Source organism: Mastomys coucha, unplaced genomic scaffold (genome assembly GCF_008632895.1).
Source record: "Mastomys coucha isolate ucsf_1 unplaced genomic scaffold, UCSF_Mcou_1 pScaffold22, whole genome shotgun sequence".
NCBI classification, from domain to species: Eukaryota; Metazoa; Chordata; class Mammalia; order Rodentia; family Muridae; genus Mastomys; species Mastomys coucha.
In genome coordinates this window covers 33,852,685-33,870,256 of record NW_022196905.1, presented here as the reverse complement: position 1 = coordinate 33,870,256, position 17,572 = coordinate 33,852,685, and the positions used below count along the sequence as shown (strand labels likewise).

Below are 17,572 nucleotides of genomic sequence, written 5' to 3'. Positions count from 1 at the left end.
ATATTATTTGAAGAAAAATAGTAAAGCTAAGGATGAAATTACTGATATTCATGGAGCTGAGTTTTCTGGCTAATTTTTCTGATCAGAAAGTGAGATCCAAAGTTAACCTTGAGAATACAGTCAATGTACCCATTGAGAGGATAGCTCTTGTGTTTACATCCTGAAAGTCTAGTAGTTCAGCCATTATTTTTAAAGTGTCTTTATTTTCCAGTGGAGAAAATGTTTCTGTACTTTAAGTTATGTCAAAATTGAGTCATCCCTTGGAAGGAAGACTTAGGGAGAATAATTAGCCCAAAGGAGGGCTTTCAAAAGGCAGGTTGTTTCAGAGGTTTTTTTATTTGCAAGCTTTTATTTTTTTAATCATCTGAATTCTCCTAGATATCCCTGACCCAATTTCCATTATGATGCACATGGGATCCAATATTTAGCCAAAAGCAGACAATATCTCCTTAATAAATGTGTACTTCTGTTATTCAGTCCTCTTGTTGCATTCTATAGTATATCATAAGTAACTCTGCATAAAAATATCATGACCTGATAAAATGCCTTTAAGCATTCATTTCAATATACATATTCAAGATTAAAATTTCAGCATTAATGACTTCACAAAAATATGATTGCAAATTCTACTGCACAGAACGAATATGTTGTCATTGTTTCCTTCACTCATGACAAGTCTTAACATCAAAGATGAGGTGGATACATGGTGTGGTGACTAAGGGCATTGATACGAATAGACTGAACATGTTATGTCAGAGCTCAGCTATCCAGATAGCATGTGTGCTTAGATATGGTACTTAACTGCTGCTTTCTTGAGTTTTCTCAATTATGAGATGGATATAGGAATAAAGTTATTGTGGTGGTTAAAAGAGATATTGTAGTGTGTACATTTTTCAGAATGTGTTACCTATTGCAATACCAATTCATTTATTTGGTTAAGATAATATTTTCCAATAGCAAAATCCAACTTGAATAGCTGAGAGTAAAAGAAAGATTTGTTATAGCACTATGGATTTGTAGAAACGAAAATCCAATAGGAGGCTCAAACATGGAGACAATGGACTCAAAAGGTCATTGTGGTGGTTTGAAAAGGAATGACCCTCATAGGCTCATATATTTGAATGTTTGGCCACTAGGGAACCAGTTTGTCAGGGATTAAAAGGTGTGCCCTTGTTGGGGTAGTTGTGACCTTGTTAGAGGAAGGATGTCGCTGGGATTGAGCTTTGAGATTTCAGGAGTTGAAGCCTGGCCCAGTGTCCTTCATCCTTCTGAATGCTAATTTGGATGCAGAATGCTCGGTTACCTCTGTAGCACCTTGTCTGCCTGCATACCAGAATGATTCCCTCCATAATCATAATGGATGAAACCACTAAACTGCAATCCAGCCCCAGTGAGACACTTTTCTTTAACAATGTCAGGATGTCTCTTGACAGGAATAGAATAGTGACCAAGGCAGTCATCTATGGTCAAACAATCTGATGAAGATAAGCTTTCTTTTCATATGGTCCAGCTGGAGTAGAGATAAATGGTCAATTTGTTTCTGGTTTCCTTTCCTTTGGCCAAGTGAAATTTCAACCAGCTTAGCTGAGAACTTATTTAACCTATAACATAGTTTAAGTTCTGGTGGTCCGTGGTTTGAACCATCCTTGTTCCAAGAAATGTAGCCTAGAACTAGAATGTATTTGTACAATGGGCCTCTACCAGATCAACCATATTATGAGAGTATACAGAAGAGAAAGTTTTAACAGAAAAACATGTCAGAGGGAGGGAATAGATGCCAGGAAAGAGGAGTATTATGTTAAAAATGAATAGTTTTATATAACACATTGTAGTAATATTTCTAAGGGCAGAATTGAAAAAAGTTTTCAGTTTATTTTACTTGACTTTTCAACAATAGCACAATTAATTGAATTACATTGAATAGAATGACTATTGCTTTTAAACTCTTTTTCTGTTTGTACTCGGTTTTTCCTCTGCAAACTTGTAATTGAATAATGCACTCTTTCTGCCCCCTCCCTCCCAGCCCCATGTTTCTTTTCTCTTTGCATATTTTACTCTAAATGTCCTCATTAAGCAGCAGTTTCACAAGTAATACTCTCTAAGGACCCTTGATTTCTAAGGCTACATGGTATTCTCAGCCTTCCCACAGTGTCTTCACAGGCTTCTGCAGCCATACATACAACTTCTCTTTGTACCTTGTTCCTCAGCCACCCTCCTGTCACTTGGCTCTTGATGCACATCCTTTGAAGAAATAGCACAATGGAAGATGAGATTTTATTGAGATTTCTGTCTCTAGTAATTCTAGAAAGGTAAAAGTGAATTCCATTCACTCACAGGGATATTTGCAGACCAAGATCTCAGGAAATGCCAAACAAGTAGATTATATAAGATCTTTCATGTGTATTTTTCACTTCAAAGCTGAAATGTTGGTTGAGAGTGTAAATAAATTTAAGAAGTGATGTCTAATTGCTCTCATGTCAACTGCATGGTTATATGAAAATATTTATTCAGATATTGGGCTGCAATATTTAGAGGTACTGACGAGCATACCTCTTACATAGCCAGTGAAGTGACAAACCAAGAATTTGAGGTGTTGTCTATCCTATTGTGAAGACTGTAAGTCCAAAAACATCGAGGGAGTACTGGGATCAGGAAATTAACAGAAGCAAGGAAGGTTTGTTGTAAATGTCTTCCAGCCCCTGCATCATGCACAGCTAGAGCTCAGTGCTCTGTGTGAAATGGATACTGAGTCACTAAAACCCATAAAGTCCTAACTTCATCATGGTGTACAATGACGCACACATGCACACTCACGTGCGTGCGTGCACGCACACACACACACACACACACAGAGCCATTATGAGACTGACTGACACTTAAAATGAAGGGAGCCAAAAACTAAGAGGTAGGGACCTTCCTGAGCTCATAATTTTGATTTGGGAGGGACTATTTTGGAAAATATTTTGGTGAGTTTTTTATACAAAAGAGTTCAGGAAATAGATAAATTATTTGAGAACAGAAAGTGAGTTTCTACTATGAGAAGTAAATATTAATGCTTATATTACACTATTGGCATTTAATAGTGGCATGGCTAGTGGCAAGTATTGCAGAAACCACTTGCTTCAGATCGATGAACAAGCCAAAATGGTGAGACCATGGGACAAGACTTATAGAAAAGGGACTATCAAACTTCTAAAGGAGTCCTTGAATATCAGGTACCTCTATGAAAAATCTTACCCTTTTTATCACAGTTATGAAGATGATGATCATGACAAGGGTAAATCAGTGAGAGATGTTCATCACTATAATGCTGGTGAATAGTTACTTTTGCATTCTCTAAAGATAAGTTCCCAAGCGTAGCTTAAGAACATGTGCTTTGATGGAGATACATTTCAAGTTCCAGCCATCTAGTTATCAGGTTTCCGAACTTGCATGAATGTGATGGGGCTTTTCAGATGGCTTCTTCATCTTTGATACCACTGTGTGACTATCACATATCTGCCAGGGTGGTGCGGCCTAAATTATAGAGCACTAGCCAAATGTAGGGTCAAAAATTTTAGGAACTCAGCTCCTGTTATTTATTATGTACTGTAAAATCCCATGCTTAGAATAAATCTTAGTGCATTCATTTCTAATACCATAGGCAATTTAGTGTTCTACTTTGAGCTGTTCTTTTGTGAGAAGAAATTTTCAGGATATAATATTCAGATTCAGATATTGTTGGTAGCTAAAAATAAAAGGCTATGTGTAATCAACCCTCTTTGTTGACATTTAAGCTCTTTGAACATTTTTGCAATTACAAATAATTTTGTGATGAATGTTTATAACTAATCTCTTTTTAAGAACAGTTCTGAAATGAAAGTATTGAATTAAATATTATAGATATGCATAAAGCATATGATACATGTTGCTAGATTGCTTTCCCAAGAGGTTGCATCAATTTATACAAAATTACTAATGCATGAAAGTTAGTCCTCTCTTTGTATACTTTAAAATTCATACTCCCTTTTCAAAATATCTTTGAAAATTTGATATTAAGCAGTGTGATTTCTCTGTAATGATTTAAATTTTTCATAATTTTCATTTGACTACTAGGAGTTTTGAACATTTACCTAATGCCTTAATAATAAATCCATTTCCTCCATAGAAGAGATTGTCTTTACTCGTTTATGCATGGACAGTGAAGTTCTTCTCTTCTTGGTATAAGTGTGCTATATGTTATTATTGATAATGTATCAGGTACTGTTTTGGACACCAATAAGATTTTTCTAATATGAATTTATTAAACCCTTTTATATACACAACTTCTTTCATTGTATTGTTGAGTCAACATGTACTCAAATGTCAATTTCTTGTTCCTTTGGGTTTCTTTACCTTTCTCTATATATGAAATTAAAAAGATTTAAAGATTTAATCGTTAATCTGCTGTTTTTCTTATTTCTGTCTCTCTCTTTTCGTCAGAATCACCACGTGGGAGTTTTCATAGATTTATGACATTTTAGTATCTGATAAAATTATTTCTCTAAGTTATACTACTGTTTTAAAACAATTCACTATTTTTATATTCTAATATTCTATGGGATAAATTTGATCTTTTTTATTTAAATAGATAATCTATCAGTATTTTAACAGAAATTGAATTTTACTTTTAAGCTATCTGAAAGGAAATAATAGTTTTCAATATTCTCATTTGGATATATGATGTCTATTCTGGTCATTCAATATTATGTTGTGATTTTCACACACTTATCCTAACACATTTCTTGTTGGAAATGTATCTAAGTATTTTAGTCTTCAGTTGTGATTAAAAGGATATTTCCTGAATAAAAAAAAAATGTGTCTACTTTCTTCACTATGTAAATGTAAAGTTTTTTCAGTTTACCAAACTCTTATTGATTCCAACAGTTCCTTTGGGTGGGTTGTTTGGATGTCATCTACACATAGTGGTCACTATTGGCTGCAAGGCAAATTATCTCCAAACTAAGTGGACTTAGGGAATACTATCTTATAGTGTGTGTGGATCAAGAATCAAATGCAGCTTAGCTGGTTCCTACATTCAGAACCTCAGCAGCTATAATCAGGCTGTCTTGCAGGAGAGCATCTTTAAAGATGAGTGATCTTTAAGCTCAGCAGGATGACCCTCTTCCAAGCTCACCCATGTGGCTTTAGGCTAGATTCTCTTCCTTATGCTCTGATGGACTAACAACTTTGGCTCTTTGCTCACTAATGAATAGGAGCCATACTTTCTTTCTTGCCACAAACAATGTCTACTGGAAGTTTGATTCATGAGAATTAGGGGAAAGAGTACATACATGCAAGACACAAGAGGAGGGAAAGAGACCATATGACAATGTAATTGTATACAGTCTGACTCTGGTATTGACATTCCATCTTCCTTGCTATGGTCTATAGATTGGAAGTGAGTCCCTCTCACCTTCATTGGTAAAGTGCTTGCTATGCAACTATGAGGACAAAGTTCAGATCCCAGAAGTGACATAAATTCAAGTATAGAAGCATGCATCTGTAATCCAAGTGCTGGGGAGGTAGAGAGAGGCAGTTTTCTAGAACTCACTGGCTGCTCAGTATAAGGACATTCATGAGATCTCCATTCAGTAAGAGACCTTGCTTCATAAAATAAAGTGGAGAAAAACTGAAGAAGACATTCAATACTGACCTTATATCTCCATTCACATTTGTACTTGCACCTGCATGCACATGTGCAAACATAAGAAGGTGCTTACAAATAGCCCATATACAACACACAAAGAGAAGTGAATTTCTGGGTTAGATCTTTCCCATACCTGAAGGAAAGAACTTAAACAGGAGTAAGAACAAGGAGGGGTGACACCTGGTACTCATCCTGAAGCTGCTTACTGAGGTCGGGTGTTCACCCTCAGAATGCATAATTGCAATCATGATTTTAATTCCAATTCATTTACTACGGCTAATTAAAATAGAAATTTACTTCAAATAAAGACCATAATAAATGGCTTTTCTGTGTATGTGAAGTCAGGGGATGCTTGACGAAACTTCTGGATGCTTTTATAGAGTTCTACATTATGGGCATAATGTCTACAAACCTCATCCAACTCACAAAGTGACTGACCACTGAAAAATCCTGTCAGACCAGAGTATGGCCCCTTCATGTAGTCAATTCTTCTCATACAATCTCAAACCTAGAAAATGGTGCTCAGGATATACTTTTGAAAAATTATACATAAATCCCAGCATATGCAAAGTGGAGAATGACATTTTCTTCTCCAATCTCCAAAGCTGAGTTGAATTGTACTTTATTAGTGAAAGAATTAAGTTGCTGTCTCTTTCATTTCTTTTGAAATTGGGAATCAAAAGTTCAAGGGGTCTCTGCAGCTTTCAGAAGTTTTCAATCCAGGACTCCATAAGCACTACAGCAAATGATACTAATCACTTAAGGGAGTCCTTGGAAACCAAGTGTTTTATTCCATCTTCAAGGGGAAAGAAAGGAGCCAATGATTCCCTTTTGCAACAATAGACACTTTCCCTTGCACCCAGTTGAAAGGATAAAATGAAAGAAGTGTTAACTGAGAATTGACAAGTGCTTGCACTAGGCTGCCAAAGTAATGTGATAATGAACTCCAGGAGTTTTCAACAAGTCTGCCCTGTTACCATATTCACTCTGTTGTGACAAAAAATTCCTCAGCCAAACTGCAACTAGAGTTTTCTTTTTCTGTTTTTTTTTTCCTTGCAAATTAGAAGGTTGTGTTTAGGAACAATAAAAACAATTTGAATAGAGGAACAATGTAATGGATGGAATGCCTCATGGGGTCTAAATCTGGTTGTACTGTGATGTATATATATGTGTGTGTATATATATATATATGTATATATATATATATGTATGTATGTGTATATATACACATATATACATATGTACACACACACATATATATTCAGTAAGAGACCTGACTTCAAAGTAGACCATACTGACAGATAGATAGATAGATAGATAGATAGATAGATAGATAGATAGATAGATTAAATAGATTAGATAGATAGATAGATAGATAGATAGATAGATAGATAGATAGATAGATAGTGTATTGGCTATGTGTATGCATATATATTATCAGATGCATAAATGAATTGAATCATAATAGGAGATAAACTTCACTTCAAGGAAGTCTTCTCAAAAGAATAGAGTCATGTTTAAACTTCACAGATTGGACAGCTGACAGAAGGAGAGGAGACATGGTTAGCCTGAGTTAGCACAATTTGATTTTATTCCTGGATGTACAGCCTGCAGTTAATTGAGGTGGTCTATATTGATGCTTCAGCCTCCAGACTGTGCAGCTGAAGATATTAAGTTCCTGGCATTCGTTGGGATATCTCTTTCCAATTCTGGAACCAAAACAACCTTGGCCTGGATGTCTTTTGATTTCTTGGCTGAGCATCCCTGAACCTTAGTGTTTAGATGACTCCCACATCCCACAGAGCTGAAAGATCTCATGTATTAGTTAATTTTCTTGATGCTGTGACCAAATGCCTGATAAGAAGCAGCTTTAGGGAGGGAAGCTTTATTTTGGCTCACAATTCAGGGAACTCAGATCTTCTTGGAAGAGGAACCATGAAGGCTGGACCATGGCTTCTATCCAGCTTGGACCATGGGTGGACCAGAGCCTGTCTGTGTTATGTGTTTACTTCTAGGCACATTGGAAAGCAGAGAAAGGGGAACTGCAGATACTGAACTGGATTTCTCCTTCCCCCTCTTTACAATTCAGTCTTGGACTTCAGTTCATAAGATGAGGACCTCTATATTCAGGATAAGTCATAATCCCTTTTAGAAATATCCTTGTAGACACACCCAAAGGTGGGGCAAGACAATAAAGTTGACAATGACTGTTGATCATCACACAAAGGCATGCATAGAGCTCCACTAAGATGAAAGCTGTAGAAATTCCAGTTGGAAACATGCTGGCTCCTTGCCAGAAGGTCCAAGCAAGAGGAGAGAGGTCCCAGTTCTGCCAGGGTCTCTCTGGGGCTGAGGAGGATGGCAAGTGTAGATGGCCCATTGAACTGAGCACAGGGTTCTCAATAGAGGAGCTAGAGAAAGGACCCAAGAAGCTAAAGGGGTTTGCAGCCCCATAGAGGGAATAACAACATGAACTAACCAATACCCCCAGAACTCGCAGGGACTAAACCTAAGAAAGCTTTTCTAGTTTATTATTCTAGGCAAATCTAACCTTACCTATCTATCCACATTCAGCTAAACAACAAGAGAAAAAACTCCCCCTTTTATAAATCCAAAAGTGATTCCTTCGACAAACATGCAGCCCTTTCTTATTGTTTAGATTCAAAACTCTTAGGGCATTCTATTGTTTTGACTATTATCAAGACAGATAAACCCAGCCTTCTCTGTAAAGAATGATCCATGATGATGTTCTTGGTTCAAGACCTTCCATAAGACAATATTTTCAGCTGATTTCTCTGAAAGTATGTGTTTAGAAGATAAGTGTATTTTAAATTTTTTGTTCTTTCCATTATTCTTTCCATTTCCATATATACATGTGTGCATGTGTGTGTGTGTGTGTGTGTGTGTGTGTGTATGTGTGTGTGTATTAAAACTTAAAATGAAGGAAAGAAAGAATGAATGAAATTTCAGTTTATGATTTTGTAATGGATTTCATTGATAGTTATTCTAGATCTCATATGAGTGTAAGATACTCCTTGAAAGAACCAACCTTCACTTCTTTTTCTTTCTTATGTATATGTGTGCAAGGTACATAAGCAAATGAATATGTGTGTTTACATCCATGTGGGCATATTTGTGTTTACAGGTATATGTGCCTGTGGAGGCCAGAGAAATATACTCTGCAAAAATTCTCCTATTCTACTTGGTGATGAACAGGTTTCTATTGTTTCTATGGTCCACAGTCCACAGTACATACTTGCATTAACAGCATATGACTTATTCCCTCACCACTTGGGGAATGTGACTCAGTTGAGAAACTCATTATAGCAACCCATGAGGTCCTTTGAAAGCCTGGAAGCCAGAATCCAATCACCTTCAGTGCTACCTGTTCCATGCCTATCAATTGGCAGCTATAAACAAGAGATACAGACAGACTATAATTAGCATGCAAGGTCAGCAGTCTCTACAGAAGCTGAACTCTGCCTTTAAAAGAAAAACAATAAAGCCTGGATATAAGATGCACCTGAGATTCACTAATTTCTGTCCAGGGCAGTAGAGGTTAGCAACTTACCATCACAGTAATCTGGATAATCAGGATAATTACACAAGCCTTTACACATTCAGTTATGGAAGGCCTACCAAATATGTGAGCATGAATATTGTTTTGTATAGGTTTTCTTAAATGTCATGCAGTCTCAGCTGACTTGATATTTTTATGGCCAAGGTAGGGACAGACATGGATCTATATTGACTGTAGTTCAACCTATGATGTACAATTTAAAGAAACATAATCTGCAAAGCCAGTAACTCAGTGAAAGTCACAAAATGGAGAGTTTCACACTCAGATCTTGGAATAGCTAACCTTTGAACTCTTGTCCACTCATCATTTGCTGAGACTTTAAATAAACCAATAAATTACGCTTCTTGGTGTTCTCATCCATGTAATGAAAACTGATTTATTTGTGTACCTTGCAAATATTTGTTAACTCCTCACTTTATGTCAGGTGCTAAAACATAGGCAAGAAGAACTATTCTGCACTTCTGACCTTTACCTTCTGTGAATTGGAGAAATGAAGAAATTCATCTATAAATGATGTCACATTGTTTATACTATGAAGAAATTCACTCAGAAATGGGGATTACAAGTGTAGAGGAGAAGACTCACAACTTACACATTAATGGAGAATGGAGAAATCCTTATTGGGATGGTAATATTTAAGCAAAGAACTGAAGGACTATGTAATTAGTCATAAAGATATCTGTGAAATTAGCCTCCCAGTTAGAGGGAATAGTAAACATTCAAGAACATGCATGACACATTTGGGGAAATGAGGAAAGGATACTATTGTAACTGGACCTAGAAGGAAGGGGAAATAATTTGAAAAGGAGATCAGGCAATATTTCTCCAAGTGTTCTCAGTACTTTAGTGATGAGCTTGTACTTTGAGTAAGAGGAGACAGTTGGGTAACCTTTGACATATTTTCAGAGGGTTATTCTCATTCTCAGGAGGAAGGGGAGCTATATTCAGAAACAGATGCCTCACACTCATGACGCAAGCAAGAGATGACTGGTTGGCATGAAGATGATGGATTGAGAGGAGGTATTTAACTATCAAACTTTGTATACAACATAGTCATTGAATGTCTTCTGTAGGCTGTTGTAAAATAAATAAATACATAAACAGAAAAATAAATATATAAATAACTATGTATACACTCCTAGCAATGTCTTATTAGTCATTTCTTTTTGTAGAGACACAGTGTGGCTGGTGTTTGCAATCTTTGGAACTGTTCTATTATGATGCTGAAAGTTTGCACTTTGCTTTCCTTCTTTCTTGCCATCTGCCTTTCCTTTGTATGTCTATGTATGCACTCAAGGCAAGGGTCTTATAGTGGTTAATCACATCTGATCTAGAGCCAACTGGATTAGACTTTACATGGTGGAAATGCCATTTAACAACTGTGTTACCTGGAGTAAAACTGGAATTCCCAGCTTTCTAGAGCTTTTAAAACTTTAATTCTTAAACTGTGAAAAACAATAATATCTACTGTGTGTGGTTGATTTGAACATTCAAATAAATAGAACACCCTTCATCTTAGGTCACTGTATAATTCATCATGTGAAGATGCTTGTTGCCATGTCTGATGACCTGATTTAGATCCCCAGGACCTACCAAGATGGAGGGAGAGTTCACATACATGTATACACACATGCATACACACACACACACACTAAATAATTTTCTTACTTTAGTGCCTAAATTTATACCTTATTTGCTGCCTTATCTAACACATTGTCTGTATTATTACTTCATTTGCATATTTCCTGCTCTCATGTAGCTCATGGTATAAAGGAAATCAGGAGGGAAGCTGCAGGGAACAACAATAGGTTAAGTGATACAGAACAGAGAAGAACACAGTACATTTGCAAAGCTATAATCCAATCATTAATTGAAAGAAGGCTTCCTGGAGGAAGTGGTATTTAAACATAACCTGTCACTTATCAAAAGTCATCCAGGGAAGCTTCCAGTTTTGGAAGGTAAATAGGTTTCTCAGTAACTTTTAGGCAAAATAATAACGGTGACAAAACTAGAGAGACAAAATAGAACAAGATTCCATCATTATATTCCATCATATAGGGAGCTGAAGAGAGGTACGTAGAACAACTTTGACAATAAGGTTATTAAACTCATGAAATTAAGGAAAGATCTGAAATCTAAATTGCATCTTTCACAGTTATTCCATATGGCCTCAGAAGGAACTCATGATTATAGCACCTGTCTTTACTAATGTCCCAATAATGATACCAATTAGGGAGAAAGAAACAAATTCACCACTTGCTGCTCTACACATCCACTGCCTGTCCATCTGCATCTTGCTCCCGCTACTTTTCTTAACAGCGTCAGTAGGTAAATCTCAGTCTCTGACAACTTCTCTGGATTTTCCTCCTATATGATGGTTAGTTTTAGTTGTTAATTTGACACAACCTAGAATTACCTGGTTAGGGAATCTCATTGAGGTACTGTCTAAATTAAATTAACAAGAAGTTATGTCTTGAGATGTTGTGAGATGGAAATGCCTTTTCACTATGGGTGGAACCATTGCCTAGACAGAGGTTGCTAGGCTGTGTGAAAGCAAAGAAAGCAAGCTGTGCACTAGCACTCATTTCCCCAATACTCTCTCCTCTTCTTCATGATGAATGCAACATGGCCAGTTGTTCTGAGCTCCTGCCACTGTGACTTCCCTGTGATGATGAACTATTATTACCTGGAACTGTGAGCGGTAATGAGCCCTTTTTCCCTATGCTGCTTTTGTTGGGTTATTTTATCACAGCAATAGGACAAGAAACTGACAGGTACAGACCCTCTCCACATGTCTTTATGAAACTAGATTTCATTATGTCATTTCTACTTACATTATGTCTTGTTTCCAGTCTTTATATCATTGCCATTTCTGACCATACCTGGCCAGGTGAATGAAGTCCCCATTCAGCTCATTGCCTCTATCTTCTGTTCCAAGTACAGATCAGAGATTAGAAGACCAATGCTGTTAGTCATCATTTAACTTTTTTTTTTTAATTTTTTGTTGTTTCTTTAAGCATGTTGTTAATTTGGTTCAAACTGGTCTCAAGTTTATCTTCTTCCAGCCTTAGCCGGAATAGTAAGATTGCAGTGGTGTTCTACTATATGTATATCTCAAATTAATTCTTAAAACCAGTAGTTGGCCAGGTTTTTGTGTATGCTTTTTGTTTATTTATTGGTAGGTTGGTTGGTTGGTCAAGGATCAAATAGTGAGTTTTTCAGGTTTTGTGGGCTCTTTGTAGCTACTCACTTTTTCACTGTAGTACAGAACCAGCTGAGGACAAAAAAATAAGGATGAACAAATTCTGTGGCTATGGTCCAATGGTACTATTGATAACAGGCAGAAGCCAGCCTTCAGATTTCGGATTTTTGTTGTTATTATTTTAGTTTTGCTTTGTTTTAATCTGATCTCTCTCTCTCCCTCTCTCTCCCTCCTTCTCTCTCTCTCTCTCTCTCTCTCTCTCTCTCTCTCTCTCTCTCTCTCTCTCTCTCTCTCTCTCCCTCTCTCTCTCATATGTCTGTGTATGTATGTATGTGTGTATGTGTACACTACAGGGTCTAGTTTCAATATAATTTTTTGCATGGTGATCTAAACTCATGTTCCTAGGTTTTCAGAACAGGTATTTTGTTTAATGACTGTATTAGTCAGGGTTCTCTAGTGTCACAGAAGTTATGGAATGTCCCTCTATATTAACAAAATTTATTGTGATGACTTACACTTTATAGTACAACCCAACGATGGTCAGCTGTGAATGGGAAGTCCAAGGATCTAGTATTTGCTCAGTCCCATGAGGCTAGTTGTTTTATCTGCTCTTCTGTAGACATAGGTTAAAACGGATGTGCTGGGCAAGTAAATGAAAGCAGGCAAAGAAAAGTGAATCATCCTTCTTCCAATGTCCTTATGTAGGTCTCAAGCAGAAGGTGTGGCCCAAATTAAATATGTGTACCATCAAGCCTGAATCTGAGACCTGCTTTGCCTCAGGGCTGACCTTGAACTCAGAGATCTCCTTGTATCAGTCTCCTGGGATTAAAGGTATGTACCACCTTGTCTGGGCCTAAGCTTTTCATGCCCACTAAGCCTTAAGATATCCCTGCCAAGATCTAGATCAGAAACTTGTGCCATCCAGCCTCAAGATCTGGATCACAGGTGAGGCCTCCAGTTTTAGATTGCAATTCATTTGAAATATAGTTAAGCTGACAACCAAGAATAGCCATTACAATGACCCTTCTCCCAAGCCCCGTTTTTATTTTTTTGCTATTGAATGCTACTATGTGAGTATGACTGGTCTACTTCCTAGTCACTGTGTAGTTCAAGATGGACTCTAACACATGGGAACCCTACTGCCTCAGTCTCTGAAGTGCTGGGACTATAGACAGGAACCAATAGCCTAACTCCATTCTGCTTTAATGCAAACTTCTTAGCATTACTCTAGATTTTCTCTATGTGTTGTCCAGAGTGCTGACCTTGGCCAACCTTGAATCACCTTCAATACCTCTTTTCACTTACAACTTAAACACATCTCTTCTGTATATGTGTGTCCCTGAATGTATGTTCCAGATTCCTGCCTCCCTAGGTAGTGTCTGTCTTCTATACATGTCCAATTTGGGTGTCTCTTCTGTTAAAGTTGGCTAATGTTTCAAGTCTGTTTCTAACATCAGCTCTATCTTATTATGCTCCTCTTCCCATCCCTAAGTCTATCAACAGAGCAAGAGAGAGAAAAGCTCTTGCATGCTGATACTTCTCTCAGTGGAATTCATTATGGAAGAGACTCATCACTATGACCAAGACTACAGCTTTCATCTTTATTTTTTTATTTTAATCCTCACCACTTCACTCATTGAGAAGTTGGGTGACTTCATCCTCTTAAGTATGGATAAGCTTTGTGATTACTCTGATCACAAAGTGCAGCAAAAAGCAAGCCTGTATCAGTTTCCAACCTTAGACATGGGATTTTTATCTTCCACTCTCAGCCTCTCAGGTAGGAGCTCTCTCAGAATCCTAACATATGAAGAGCCAATCTGTTTTGGATTCATCTGTCCCACCCAAGATGGTAGATGTTGGTGCACAAGTCAACAACATTATAACAGTATCCATGCTCAATGAAGTACCAGCTAGATTTTTAAAGTAAATTCATCTCATATTGGCCTACTTTGTTTACCTGCATAATCATGAGACTAAAAATTGCTGTTTCCAAAAACTATAATCCTTGGGGATAGTTCCTAACATGATGATAAATGAATAAAACAAATGTTTCTTGGTGAGTCAGACTGTTCACCATAATTCTTTCTTTAGCCACGGTGGCATTCTAATTCCTATTTCTCCATGTAACAAAATACCTGGACAAAAGCAACTTCAGGACAGAAGGCTTATTTGAGCTCACAGTTCAAGAATGACATCTCTCATGGCAGGGGCATCATGGCAGGTGTATGAGACTGATGGTTAGAGTGCATACATAACACAGTAGCACAAACTTGAATTTTGTGCCTAGCCAAATTCTTCCTTTATATTCAGTCTGAGCCTCCAATTTATAGAATGGTGTTCCTCACAACTAGAGTGGGTCCTCCCACTTCTGTTAATCCAAGGTAGGAACTTTCTCACAGGCATGCTTAGAAGGATATCTAAATGGTGCTCAATCCTCCCCATACGATAGTTAATTACATATGACTTATTACAGCATCTGTTTTGTCTTTACTCTTCCTTTTATGTTCATATTAATACTTCTTTAAACTCTTCCCTTATTTCCCACCCAGGTCCTCAATTTTTGTTTCAGATTCTATGTTACATAATATGTCCTGTGAGGTCTTTTCAGATTCCTTAAGGTTGCTATTCATTGATTCTTGATTCCTGAAGGTCTCTGAGCACACAGTTCATGTTTGTGGTGGGTGGCCTGTTTTGAGACTGCCAGCTGATGCACCTACTTTTTCAACTAGACTCTGATTTTTCAGGAGTAGAAACCATGATTTACTCATCTGCACATGTCTGATCATGGTGTGGTTGCTGACAATGAATAGTTTTATGTATAAACTCATTATTAGCTGAGTAAATGTGACAGGTGAGATTTATACTCTAATAGCTGACAAAACAAATTGAAGTTATTGCAAGAAATTTGATAATTAATTGACAAATCTAATCCAAAATTTCTTATTATCCACCTATAAAAGGTAAGTTCAGGTAATTCTCTATGTACAGCATAGATCAGGTACAGGAATGAGGCTGGATTTTACTGTGCTAATAAGTAAATACTAACTCCCAAAAGTATGAGATAGCAACTTCTCACTCATGGTCCAGCCATAGAACTTTTGGCACCGTCCCTGGGTTCTTTCCTGCAGGTCATTAAGGTATCATGTGCTTTTCCTACAGCCCTCCCACATCTGAGGCATATTCCCTCTTGGCAAAGAAGAGGGAGGGAAAGTGTAGAATTCCTGGTATGGAGAGATTTATCATTTCTCACATTCCATTGTGCAAGCATTTAATTACATGGCTTCCACCCAAAAGCAGAGAAGACTGGAAAACTTAGTCTTTCTGTTCACCCAAAATATTTCATTTCCAGTCCAGAACAGCTGATCACATGGCTGGCTTTGTAAGATAAAACAAAGGTCTTATGCTGTATTTGGATATATCTTCATAATACACTGTCATACTCTACTTGATAAATATATGTAGAAATCCAATGTATAATAACACTTTACTGTCTGCATGGAACATCAGACATGGTTCTATGTGATATCTAATGGTTCAGATTCTTTGATGATAAATGCCAGAATCCAAATCAATTTTTTGTTTCATTTTGTTTTTTGTTTTTGTTTGTTCCAGGGTAAATAGTATAAGTGTTCTGTACACTCTGTCTCCACATGTAAAAACCAAGGGTAAGGATGATAATAATGCCTCGTAGTGTCTGGGAGGAGATAATAAATGGAGACTACTTACATACTTCTCTAGAAAAATTTAAGAGCTCAAATACTGTGGATTAATTCCTGACACGGTGTGCAATTTTTACTATTTTTTGGAATAGAGCACAAGCAAATGAGTTTGAGAGTTTAGAGTCTGAGAGTCCAGGTGATTAAAGTGAAAGAAATCCGTTTTGTTTATTCTGCTGATCTGCCTCAGGCCCTAAATGAAAATATCAATGATAAGCCTCTATTTTCTAGTTTCTGATGATGCAGATGCCAACTCTCTTTGTGAAGTTGAGTGAAGAATTTCTGTAGCACCAAAGATCCAGTCAGATGGATTAGAGTTAGATCTATGCTTTGTCATGTTTGAGGTATAGTTGTGCTCAGTGAGAGTTCAAGGGAGACTCTCTTTTAATTAACAAACGAAAAACTTTTTAGTGATTGGAGCCCAATGGAAGTTGTGCTGCTTTTGTATCTTGTTTCCCAGAAGACTCTAATGTGATAGTGATGTGTTGTCAAAACACAGAGTAACAGGAAGTGTGGTAAGCATAGAGAGGAGATCAGGGAAGGCAACTGAACCAAGTATGATACCCCAGTCCCTGAAGGGTGAACTTGGCTCAGTCCCACAAGGCAGTCTTGGCAAAAGAGAAGGTCATGCTTGGTTTTTCCATCAAGTAAGTATTCTGCAGCAATTGTATTTTGCCACTTCCCATTGGCTAAGCTCTGGGGAGAGGATGGCTTACATTCCCATGGACAATCTCTCTCATTGTGCTCTTGTCCTGTTGTCCTGTAGGCAGTCTGTATGAGGTCCTCAGGGATACCTCTAATTGATGTTGTTGGAACAAAGACATGCTGGAAGTTAAGAGACATGAAAGCTATAAAAGGGAGCTATGGAAATATCAGTAGAAAATAGAAACTGCAAGCTTTGCTCTGTCTGTACTGACATCTCATTTCTGTGAAGAGTCAGGCCTACCCTGGCCGATGATCATGTTGGTATCATACTATCTGCTTTGACTCTGGATGTCAATCAGTAGATTCACTCTGCTGAATGATGTATAGATATAGGATGTTTACATTAACATTTGTCTTACATCTGTCCCTGGAGGTGTTGTGTCACATGTGCTTCAGTAGATGGCATAGAGGAAAGGAGTTATGTCTATACTCAGGGTTCTGACCTATGAACATTTGAATTAATAACCTAACATTCCCTGAAAAACAGAGAGCCTGAGATGTCCACCAGTCCTGTGCCACGCAAGCCCAAATAGGCTCTCAGAATAAGAAGCAAGCAAGAGACTAGCAGAACCCAGCCCTTGGCCGGTGTCAGCTGAAAAGTCATGAACTTTAGAAGGGGCCACTTGGGTGGCCGTGCAGGGAGCTAGCCCAAGTGCCACCAGACCAGTGCCATGGGACCTTCTCAAGGAGAAAGCCTGAGA

General features: G+C 37.5%; 1 pseudogene; it reads left to right on the top strand.

Moving 5' to 3' along the window:
* The first annotated feature begins 17,231 nt into the window (after positions 1-17,231).
* LOC116071841 lies at positions 17,232-17,345 on the top strand (annotated as a pseudogene).
* The last annotated feature ends 227 nt before the right edge of the window (positions 17,346-17,572 follow it).